The sequence below is a fragment of the Triticum urartu genome, chromosome 4A (assembly GCF_056163025.1).
Source record: "Triticum urartu cultivar PI428250 chromosome 4A, HENAU_Tu73, whole genome shotgun sequence".
Taxonomy (NCBI): Eukaryota; Viridiplantae; Streptophyta; class Magnoliopsida; order Poales; family Poaceae; genus Triticum; species Triticum urartu.
Window position 1 is genome coordinate 344,176,152 of NC_141876.1, and position 10,888 is coordinate 344,187,039.

The following is a 10,888-nucleotide window of genomic DNA, read 5'->3' on the forward strand; positions in this document are numbered from 1 at the left end:
CATACTAACAAAGCAATCATGTCTTCTCAAAATAACATGGCCAAAGAAAGTTATCCCTACAAAATCATATAGTCTAGCTATGATATATCTTCATGATACGTCTCCAACGTATCTATAATTTTTGATTGCTCCATGATATATTATCTATTGTTTTGTACATTATTGGGCTTTATTATACACTTTTATATTATTTTTGGGACTAACCTATTAACCGGAGGACCAGCCCAGAATTGATGTTTTTTGCCTATTTTAGGGTTTCGAAGAAAAGGAATATCAAACGGAGTCCAAACGGAATGAAACCTTCGGGAACGTGATTTTCTCACCAAACATGTCGGGGGTTGGGTGCGACATATGCCAAAGGATGGCTTATCATGGTGGGGGCGAGTAGAACGTCGCCGGTGCCTGGAAACAGGATGAGGCGAAGACATGCACGCCGGCGAATCTTACCCAGCTTCAGGGCTCTCCGGGGAGATAATACCCCTACTGCTGCTCTGCGGGGTCTCCGCATGATCACTATGGCAAAGTGTTTACACGATTGCTCCTCGAGCTGTTTCCTAGAGGTAGGAGAAGGCAAGGCTAGCTTTCTCCTTCCTATATGATCTGGTCTAGTACTAATGGATTCCAACCCTCTGCATGGGTGCCCTGGGGGGTTTATATAGACCTACCCCTAGGGGTACAATGGTAATCCGGCTGGACGCGAGCCCAGCCGTCAGCCTCTCCGGCCGTCGTTTTATCCGCCGACTCCTGGGGCCCGCCGACTGGTGGGCCCCACCGACTGGCCCGGTACAAAGCCAACAGGTCGCGCCCACTGCGGGCGGGTCTTGCCGGCTGCTGATTACTGTAGCCGTGCTTCTAATGACGCAGGCTTCGTCATGGAGTCGTGGTAACAGCCCCGCCGCCTGGCGGGGAGGAGCGGGCCGACTCTCGAGGGCCGACTCCCGACGGGTCCGACTTGTGGCGCACTTGCCGTCTTCTGGGATCCCGCTGGCCGGTGGGACCCACCGCCCAAAGGTCGTACAGACAAGCCGTCGTGGGCGCGGGATTCGGTTCACCGGTGCTGATGTCAGGGCCAGCATGGCAACAGTGCCACGCCGCACGGAGATCTCTGCGGGTATGGCGTACTGTGACCATGCTTGCCTTTGGAAAGGGGTGGGGGCAGTCTTCACTGTAGCCACTCCCCGGTCCTGTCCCTCTTGAAGATGACATGGGGTTTTGCTGGAGTCGCGGGCCGACTCCCCAAGGCCGGCTTCTTGGGAAGTCGTCAGTCAGGAGTCGGTTTGTCCTGAAGTCGTCCCTGGGACTCGGTCGCGAGTGGCTAGTCGGTGGCCTTGCCGCCGACTCCTCAGAAGGGGGCTCTTTGTCCTGGGGTCTTGAGGGGCGCAGCCTGCCCCGATGTCTTGAAAGGTTCCGGGACTCGGGTTAGCCTACCCGTGGCCCATTACTCCGACAGAACACGATCCAGGAGACTTGGACCCTACGTCAAGAAATAAAGGAGGAGGCCATGAGGTAGGGGGCGCGCCTACCCCCCCCCCCCAGGCGCGCCCTCCACCCTCGTGGGCCCCTTGTTGATCCACCGACGTACTCCTTCCTCCTATATATACTTTAACACCCCAAGAATCTTGCTACAGTGATATCCTCCTAATGGTGGCCATGTCATCGTGATTACTATGCAACTTGCCACATGTCCAAAAATCAAAGTCATTTTCAAATTTAATTTGCAAGTCAAATATTTATTTCTCCAAAGTATAAAACTAAAATGTTCGAATTTTAGTATAAATTCCCCTGATCTTTTAAAATGTTGAACCAACATCATTTGACTCGCCAATTAATCCTTAGTAAAAATATAATGTGGTTCAGAAACAACAAAATGACCCCTTTTCAAATAAACAAATATTTATGTATTTTCCTTTTGACTTGAAATATTGTGGGCCTCTGCAAAATAATGACTAATATTTATGTAACAAGTTTCTTAGTCGACTAAATTTATTTGGTATGAATTCTAAATGCAAAACACTGGAGAGAAATGTAAAGCAGAAAAGAAAAGAGGATAGAAAAGAGCATCGTTCACTTATGGCCCAATGCTACAGTCTAATGTTCAGCCCACCTAAGGCCTTCTCCTATCTCTCAACATGGGAGGAGGCAGGGACATGTGCGTGGTGCACATCCATGGCCACCACGGCTTGATGGCCGCCACACACACCACAGTACCCCCCAGCCCTTTAAGAACGTCCCCTGGGAACCCTAGATCGAGCTCGTCCGATCCCCTCTCTTTCCCCATCGTGCCCCCTCTCCTTCCGCTCGAAAACGAACTCGCGAGATCACGCTGTGGCTGTGTGTGTCATCGCCGTTGCCGCGGCCTGAGTACTCCCCGGCGTTGGAGGAGTTGTCCAGGCAGACCGCCGTCAACCACCGCATCTTCTTTGAGTCCCCGTTCGTCGGGAGCAGCACCACAACGACGGCATCGACCGACTCCACCAACCTCGACCGCCGCCATCTCGCCATTGTCCCGCGAGCTCCCGCCGTCCCCAACCCCCTCGAGCTCGTCCACGACCTCCCCGCAGTGAGGCCCTCGTCCAATTCCCCTCCCCCCCCCCTTAGAATTTGTCCCGTAGCCACCGCCCTTAAGTTCGCCCGAAGCTCCGCGTGCCCGTTGGCCTGTGGCCGCGCTCACCGCGCCTAGCCCGCGACCTGGGCTCCTCCCTGCCACGCGCACGCGCCCAAGACATCCCCTGGCCGCGTCCGCCTGGGCATGCTGCGGCGGCCGCGCACGCCCGTCACCCGCTCGCCCGGCTGCCCATACTGCTGCTTTTGCCGCCCGCGCCATAGCCACTCGCTCGCCCGACGCGCTGTTGCGGCTGCGCCCGCCGTTGGCCTCGCCCCCGCGCTCGCTCGCGTGCTCCTCGCAGCCGCCGCGACTCGCGAGCCTCCCTGCAACGCCCTATAGCACGCGCACATGCCCGTGGCCTCGCCGTCGCTGCCTAGCGCCTGCACGGCACCGCTGCACTCTGCTGCAGCTCCTCTGCTACAGTAACGTTCAGTTACTGTAGCAGAGGCTAGCTTTACTGCTTTTACACTGAGTAGCCCTCTAAACAACACTTAAGCAGCAGCAAAACAAGCTCTAGCATAGATAAAAATTATATGGGCGTGTAGTGCACTTGACATGGTTCAATTCTTTCCATTGGCCGAAATACAAAAGTCGCCTAGATTAATTCCTATAAAAATGACAAAAATCTATGTTCTGTTAACTAGAAGAACTAAAAAACAAATTCTGGATTTGACATCCAGTAGCACTTTTCAAACAAAGATTTGGACAGGCAAATGGGCACTAATGTAGATGAACTTGAAACTGTCATATAGATCATGAAAAGGTGATAAAAATTGGTAAAGGGCACTACGCCATAGGATGTATAGAACCACAGTTATAGCCTTCAGAAAACAGCTAACTGATGTTTAAAACTAAGCAATTCTCAGACTTAGCCAATTTTCCGGAAATTCCAAATAACTGTTTAAAACTTTGTAAAATCATAGAAAATAATCCGTAGCTCGGATGAAAATGTTTTCTACATGAAAGTTGCTCAGAAAAATCCAACGAATCCAAATACGCGGTCCGTTCATCTGTCATGTGCTCCTAGCATGCCAAACATGTAACCGTCTCCTCTCTTTCATCTGTCCGAAAAAGCGAAACTTCGCGAAAACTTTCCCGGATGTTATCCCCCTTCGCCGGTATTGTGTAGCACTATGATAGGTCACCCCTAGCGCGGCGTTCCTAATCCACTATGTTACCGCGCGAGTCATGAGTCTCTGCCCGCGATAGGTCACATCGATCGTGAGCCTCTGCTCGTTACCGCGCGTTCCTAATCCACTACGATTTGGATATTTGATCCGAGGGGCCTCTGGCCTGATAGCACTAACCATCATGTGGGCATAGTATGGGCGTTCTGCGTTGTATACATCAGTCGAAGCTTAATAGACGTCAGCGACTGAGCGGCGCGCGTCGGGTTGGACTGGAAAGCACCTACCTTGTTGAAGGAGGTAGCTAGGTCTGCTCACCAGCCGTGTACGCAATGTGCAGGAGTTCACGGGGAGATGGCCCATGACCCCTGGGGGCATAGGTTTAGTCCGGCGTGCTGGCCTCTCTATTGAGCCTAGGTCGGGTTGCGGCGTATTGTTTGGTCGAGGCCGGGCATGACCCAGGAAAGTGTGTCCGGCCGGAGTTAATCGAGCGTGGTGGGTAAGTTGGTGCACCCCTACAGGGAAGAAAACATCTATCGATAGCCTGTCCTACGGTAACGGACACTTGGAGTTGTATCCCGATCGAAACAACTAGAACTGGATACTTGAGATGAGACATTGAGATGAGAATGGGATTGTGATGATAACTGGATAGTATGGCTCTGGGATTGCTTTCTCGCACGGAGTCGAGAAAGGATCTCTGGCCTAGGTTGATAACACTTCTACTACTTTACTTTATGCTACTCTACTCCTTCCTGTTGCTGCAAGATGGTGGTTTCCAGAAGATGCTAGTCTTCGATAGGCTAGGCTTTCCCCTTCCCTTCTGGCATTCTGCAGTTTAGTCCACAGATACAACCCATTCCTTTGATACAGATGCATACTTAGTTTAGATCTGATGCAAGTCTTGCGAGTACTTTGGATGAGTACTCACGGTTGGTTTGCTACTTCTTTTCCCCCATACCCTATTGTTGCGACCAGATGACGGATCCCAGGAGCCAGACGACGCCACTGATGACTACTACTACCCGGAGGATGCCTACTACTACGTGAAGACTGCAGACAACTAGGAGTAGTTAGGAGGCTCCCAGGCAGGAGGCCTTGCCTTTTCGATCGTTGCTGCTTTTGTGCTAGCCTTCTTAAGGCAATCTTGTTTAACTCATGTATGTACTCAGATATTGTTGATTCCGCTGACTCTTGTGTTTTCGAGCTTATGTATTCAAGCCCTCGAGGCCCCTGGCTTGTAATATAAAGCTTGTATTATTTTAATTTGTGTCTAGAGTTGTGTTCTGATATCTTCCCGTGAGTCCTTGATCTTGATCGTACACATTTGCGTGTATGATTAGTGTACGATTGAATCGAGGGCGTCAAAAGTTGGTATCAGAGCCGACTGCCTGTAGGTAGCCCCCTTTCTAACTCCTTGGCCGAAGTTGAGTCTAGACACTGAAAAAACTTTTACTAACATTGGTTGTGTGTCTTACGGGCCCACGTCGCCATATGGGTGGTATTAGGATCTTTTATTCCTCGTCTATACTCTGGGACTCTTATCTCTCGTCTATTCGGGTTAAACATTTTACTAACTCTGACATTAGGCTCTCGTACCACTTCCTCCCAGAGAGCCCCGACATTATCAATAATCGCTTGCTTCGCCAGAAGATTCCGAGGTTACTCTACGATATTCTCCCGAGACCCTTGTACCCACCGCCTTTGCAAATTCCCTACCACCGATATATCCTTATGGATAACTACATACCCTTGTCATTCATACAATCATCCCTTGTTGCTCTTGTTATTACAAGATGCCCTGAACTGCTCTCCTTTGTTCCGAGAATCCTTTGAACTTACTACCTTGCAGTTCCTTGTTACCTGAATACCCCTATAGATAAATCTGTGCACCTATCGAGTATCCGCTCATCCTCAGTTGATTCATGTACCTCACAAAAGTCTTCATAATACCATTTGTTCTTGTGAAAATCCTCACCAGCCTATTATTCTTGAATTTCTTACTTGCTTGCATTATGGTTAATACCATAAGTTTAGTAATCTTATTATCAGCCTTTGTCGTTATCATTTTGAGTTCGTTGATACAATATGTTGGGAATGCTCGCAATCCTCAATCAGATCCTAGAATTCATCCTTCCAGCTCAGACGTCGTTTTAACATGAGCTGGATCACGACCAATCAAATTGCCATGGATTGTACCCCTAAGGCTATTCTACCTATCCATCCCTAATCAGAGCATTGCTTATGATCCCTTGTCTTGGAATTCATTATTCCTTTTCCTTTGAGCATTGAGTTAGTCAGTTGTTTCTATAACCTGATCTCCTTGCATTCTTTATTCTATTGATTGAGTACCACTGCTCACATCAGGTCCCTTGTGGACCACCTGACCCCCTTTTTCGGATTTTATCCGACAATGTTCTTCATATTCAATAAGCTTGTGAGCCTTTCCTCGGATACATAATGCTTTTGGTAAATTGTATCCTCCGCTTTCTCAAGCATGCTCTACTACCGAGCTTGTGTTACTTATTCTCGAAATTTATGTTATATGTTCCTAAGATGCCCCGATGGGTTGAACCTATGCCTTCCCTAATCTGTGTGAACTCAAAAGTTATGCGGGTTATACTCTACTGGCTTTACGTCAGATAAAATTTCAATACTACAGCTTCATCAAGAGCGAGAAGCAAAATGAAAGATTATGCATTATAGAAGTGGGAGTCGACCCTGAACCTTTGTGTTCATGCCCACGGACATGGTGTGGAACTTATCATGAAAGCTTCTTGCAAGGATATTTAATCATTTGAATAATTCTTCTGGTATCGTAAATTGGATCCCTTGCAGTTATGGTCTCGACCATATTTCCTCCTTGATCTCATTCACTGGGTAAGTTAAAATTGTTTATCCTCTGCAAATCATTTCCCCCGTCCAACCTCTACTCCGATTTACCTCCTGACATTACACCTAGTACTTGATACTAGGAAGCTTTATACTCCATCACATCATTCCTAGCCTGATCGGCTATATTTTATCATGATAACTTTTTAACTGTGCTACCTGGTCCTTATACCCGGAGCAACTTCCGACGATGAGCTAAGCTTACGTCGATCTTCCTCATCTTATCATTTCACCTCGAACAACAAGCTTTACTTTGAGCTTGTGTCGAATCCGTGGTTCTCATAGCTTTTCACTTCTTCCTTCCTTTTCTGCTCGGTGACATCTTCATGAAATCTCTCGACAAATGTGTCGTGATCATCATCAACATTCTGAGCTTTTCTAGGATATCAATCGAATTCATGGTGAGAAATACAATCCTCCCCCTCGATGATTTATGTTATCATCACAACATTCTTGCCTTCCCCAACACAAACTTGTTTGTATAATTTTGGAAATACATCCTTCTTGACATGTCGATGGATTGTGGCTGAGCCCGTCGGCCACACCCTCATCTTTTCCTTGCCGAAATTGTATGACTTATTTTCTAAGTTGTTTCCAATGGATCATTTGTGTATCCAAAGTCTAACCTTTGCTTGAAAACCATGTCAATGCTATCTCGAAGCCTTTCTGTGGTAATCCGATCTTCAATAAGAACATTTGAAGCATGGTACTAAATCTTCATTATCAATTATCCAAACACCATTGTATGGGTAATGTCATGAAATTTCTTTCCCCTTACCTAAATGGTTTTAAACGTCTATCCTGTCATGGATACCATGCTCTGCTTGTCCTTGGGAAGGATATACCCCTGAAGTATGTGTTTAAACACATTTTCCTTTCCATTGTTCTGTTTAATCTGACAATTACATTTTCCTTTCCATTGGTTTGATTGAACCTTATTGTGATCTATATTATATAAGGATTAATATTTCCCTGCTTATGTAAACACCTCGTTGTATCACTCTGTTAGTAAGACACTGTACTATTGTTGATGACATTCCGGTAGCCACCGATGGACGAGAACTTTGCCTAATGGCCCACCTCGTTCAACGAGCAGGATAATGGTTATCTTCGTCCCTCGCCCTTGGTACCAACGTTGTTGCAACATACCTGACGGTCTATCATCTGACATGCCTTGCTATCGGCCCCCTTTCTACTTTTAACCCACATGGTGGGCCCATAACCCACAGTTCCACAGGATCGGAACCTGACTCTCTTGTATGTCCTATATTCTTTTAAGGAAGTATCATTTGCTCTTGGCTTCGTATGTAAATCACGGGCCACCTTCATAGTGATATATTCTAGTTTTAGCCGCAATACCTATTCCGTTGCTCTGAACCCATCTGACACTCCGTTTCAGGAATCGAACGATTGTCTATCTGCTTGAAACTTTTTGTTCTGTTAACTAGAAGAACTGAAAAACAGATTTTGAATTTGACATCCAGTAGCACTTTTCAAACAAAGATTTGGACAGGCAAATGGGCACTAATGTAGATGAACTTGAAACTGTCATCTAGATCATGAAAAGGTGATAAAAATTGGTAAAGGGCACTACGCCATAGGATGTACAGAACCACAGTTATAGCCTTCGGAAAACAGCTAACTGATGTTTAAAACTAAGCAATTCTCAGACTTAGCCAATTTTCCGGAAATTCCAAATAACTGTTTAAAACTTTGTAAAATCATAGAAAATAATCCGTAGCTCAGATGAAAATGTTTTCTACATGAAAGTTGCTCAGAAAAATCCAGCGAATCCAAATACACGGTCCGTTCATCTGTCATGTGCTCCTAGCATGCCAAACATGTAACCGTCTCCTCTCTTTCATCTGTCCGAAAAAGCCAAACTTCACGAAAACTTTCCCGGATGTTATCCCCCTTTGCCGATATCGTGTAGCACTACGATAGGTCACCCCTAGCGCCGCGTATCGTCATGTCCTACTTATGTTTGCTTGTATTTACTGTTTCTCCCCCCTCTTTCCTCCGGTAGACCCCGAGACCACTACTGATGCCCCTGTGGTCGACTGCATCACCGACAACCCTTTTTCCCTTTCAGCGGAGTTTCCAGGCAAGCAAACCCCCTTGAGCATTCCGATATCGCCCATTTCTTTCCCTCTCATGCTTGCATTAGAACTGCTACTGCTTTCTGTATGATCCTACTCTGATGCATAGCCTGTTGTTGTTACATGCTTTCATACCATACCTGCTTATCCTAAATTGCTTAGTATAGGTTGGTTAGTGATCCATCAGTGACCCTCACCTTGTCCCAGTTGCCCTGCTTTATGTTCGATGACTCGATCAACGTGATCGATGTCCAGGCCCCGACACCGCACATCCTCCCCTAGTTGTATGACTCTGCAGAATTACCATCGAGTGCCGAGGGTGGAACCTCTTACATCACTCCTGATGAGATCTCTGTAGTGTAGCTATACGGTCGAGGTCATCGAGGGCGATTTCCTCCTTAACCACTTCCGTTACCGCTCTGTCGTGCAACCCCTCAAGTGTGAACCTCGAGGGTGGATCCTCTTACGTTCACCTTGATGATAACATCGAGTGGGATTCACCGGGGGTGATTCCTTGGGTTTTCTCCTTGGTGTTAGACACACAGTTATTACTATGACTTTACACCGAGCCATGTTACTAAAGACGGGTCGACCCTGAGGGGTACCCGCGTGAGCTTATTTAGCGAGTGATGTGGAGTCAGGTTGACCTGGAAGGTGCCCGCAAGATACTTACGAGGCGTGGCCGGGCATTCTTAGCCCTTGCCGCAAGTACTCGAGACGGGGCGACGGGGTCACATCGATCGTGAGTCTCTGCTCGTTACCGCGCGTTCCTAATCCACTACGATTTGGATATTTGATCCAAGGGGCCTCTGGCCTGATAGCACTAACCATCACGTGGGCATAGTATGGGCGTTCTGCGTCGTATACATCAGCCGAAGCTTAATAGACGTCAGCGACTGAGCGGCGCGCGCCGGGTTGGACTGGAAAGCACCTACCTTGTTGAAGGAGGTAGCTAGGTCTGCTCACCGGCCGCGTACGCAACGTGCAGGAGTTCCCGGGGAGATGGCCTATGACCCCTGGGGGCATAGGTTTAGTCCGGCGTGCTGGCCTCTCTATTGAGCCTAGGTCGGGTTGCGGCGTATTGTTTGGCCGAGGCCAGGCATGACCCAGGAAAGTGTGTCTGGCCGGAGTTAATTGAGCATGGTGGGTAAGTTGGTGCACCCCTGCAGGGAACAAAACATCTATCGATAGCCTGTCCTATGGTAACGGACACTTGGAGTTGTATCCCGATCGATACAACTAGAACTGGATACATGAGATGAGTATGGGATTGTGATGATAACTGGATAGTATGGCTCTGGGATTGCTTTCTCGCAGGGAGTCGAGAAAGGATCTCTGGCCTAGGTTGATAACACTTCTACTACTTTACTTTATGCTACTCTACTCCTTCCTGTTGCTGCAAGATGGTGGTTTCCAGAAGATGCTAGTCTTCGATAGGCTAGGCTTTCCCCTTCCCTTCTGGCATTCTGCAGTTTAGTCCACAGATACAACCCATTCCTTTGATACAGATGCATACTTAGTTTAGATCTGATGTAAGTCTTGCGAGTACTTTGGATGAGTACTCACGGTTGCTTTGCTACTTCTTTTCCCCCATATCCGATTGTTGCGACCAGATAACGGATCACAGGAGTCAGAAGACGCCACTGATGACTACTACTACCCGGAGGATGCCTACTACTACGTGAAGACTGCAGATGACTAGGAGTAGTTAGGAGGCTCCCAGGCAAGAGGTCTTGCCTTTTCGATCGTTGCTGCTTTTGTGCTAGCCTTCTTAAGGCAATCTTGTTTAACTCATGTCTGTACTCAGATATTGTTGCTTCCGCTGACTCTTGTGTTTTCGAGCTTATGTATTCGAGCCCTCGAGGCCCCTGGCTTGTAATATAAAGCTTGTATTATTTTAATTTGTGTCTAGAGTTGTGTTGTGATATCTTCCCGTGAGTCCTTGATCTTGATCATACACATTTGCGTGTATGATTAGTGTACGATTGAATTGAGGGCGTCACATATACCTACGTACCCTCAAACAATCAGATACGGATCCAAATCCCTAATTCCACCGCCGTAACTTTCTGTATCCACGAGATCCCATCTTGGGGCCTGTTCCGGAGCTCCGCCGGAGGGGCATCCATCACGGAGGGCTTCTACATCAACACCATAGCCTCTTC

General features: G+C 47.7%; 1 long non-coding RNA gene across 2 annotated transcripts; it reads left to right on the forward strand.

The window, feature by feature from the left end:
* The first annotated feature begins 1,998 nt into the window (after nucleotides 1-1,998).
* Nucleotides 1,999-10,632, forward strand: LOC147975792 (uncharacterized). Of its 2 annotated transcripts, none has more exons than XR_015601080.1 (2): nucleotides 1,999-2,560; nucleotides 10,337-10,632. It is a non-coding gene; the product is annotated as an uncharacterized LOC147975792 (long non-coding RNA). The 2 variants fall into 2 exon arrangements; XR_015601081.1 differs by lacking the exon at nucleotides 10,337-10,632 and adding an exon at nucleotides 4,711-5,022.
* The last annotated feature ends 256 nt before the right edge of the window (nucleotides 10,633-10,888 follow it).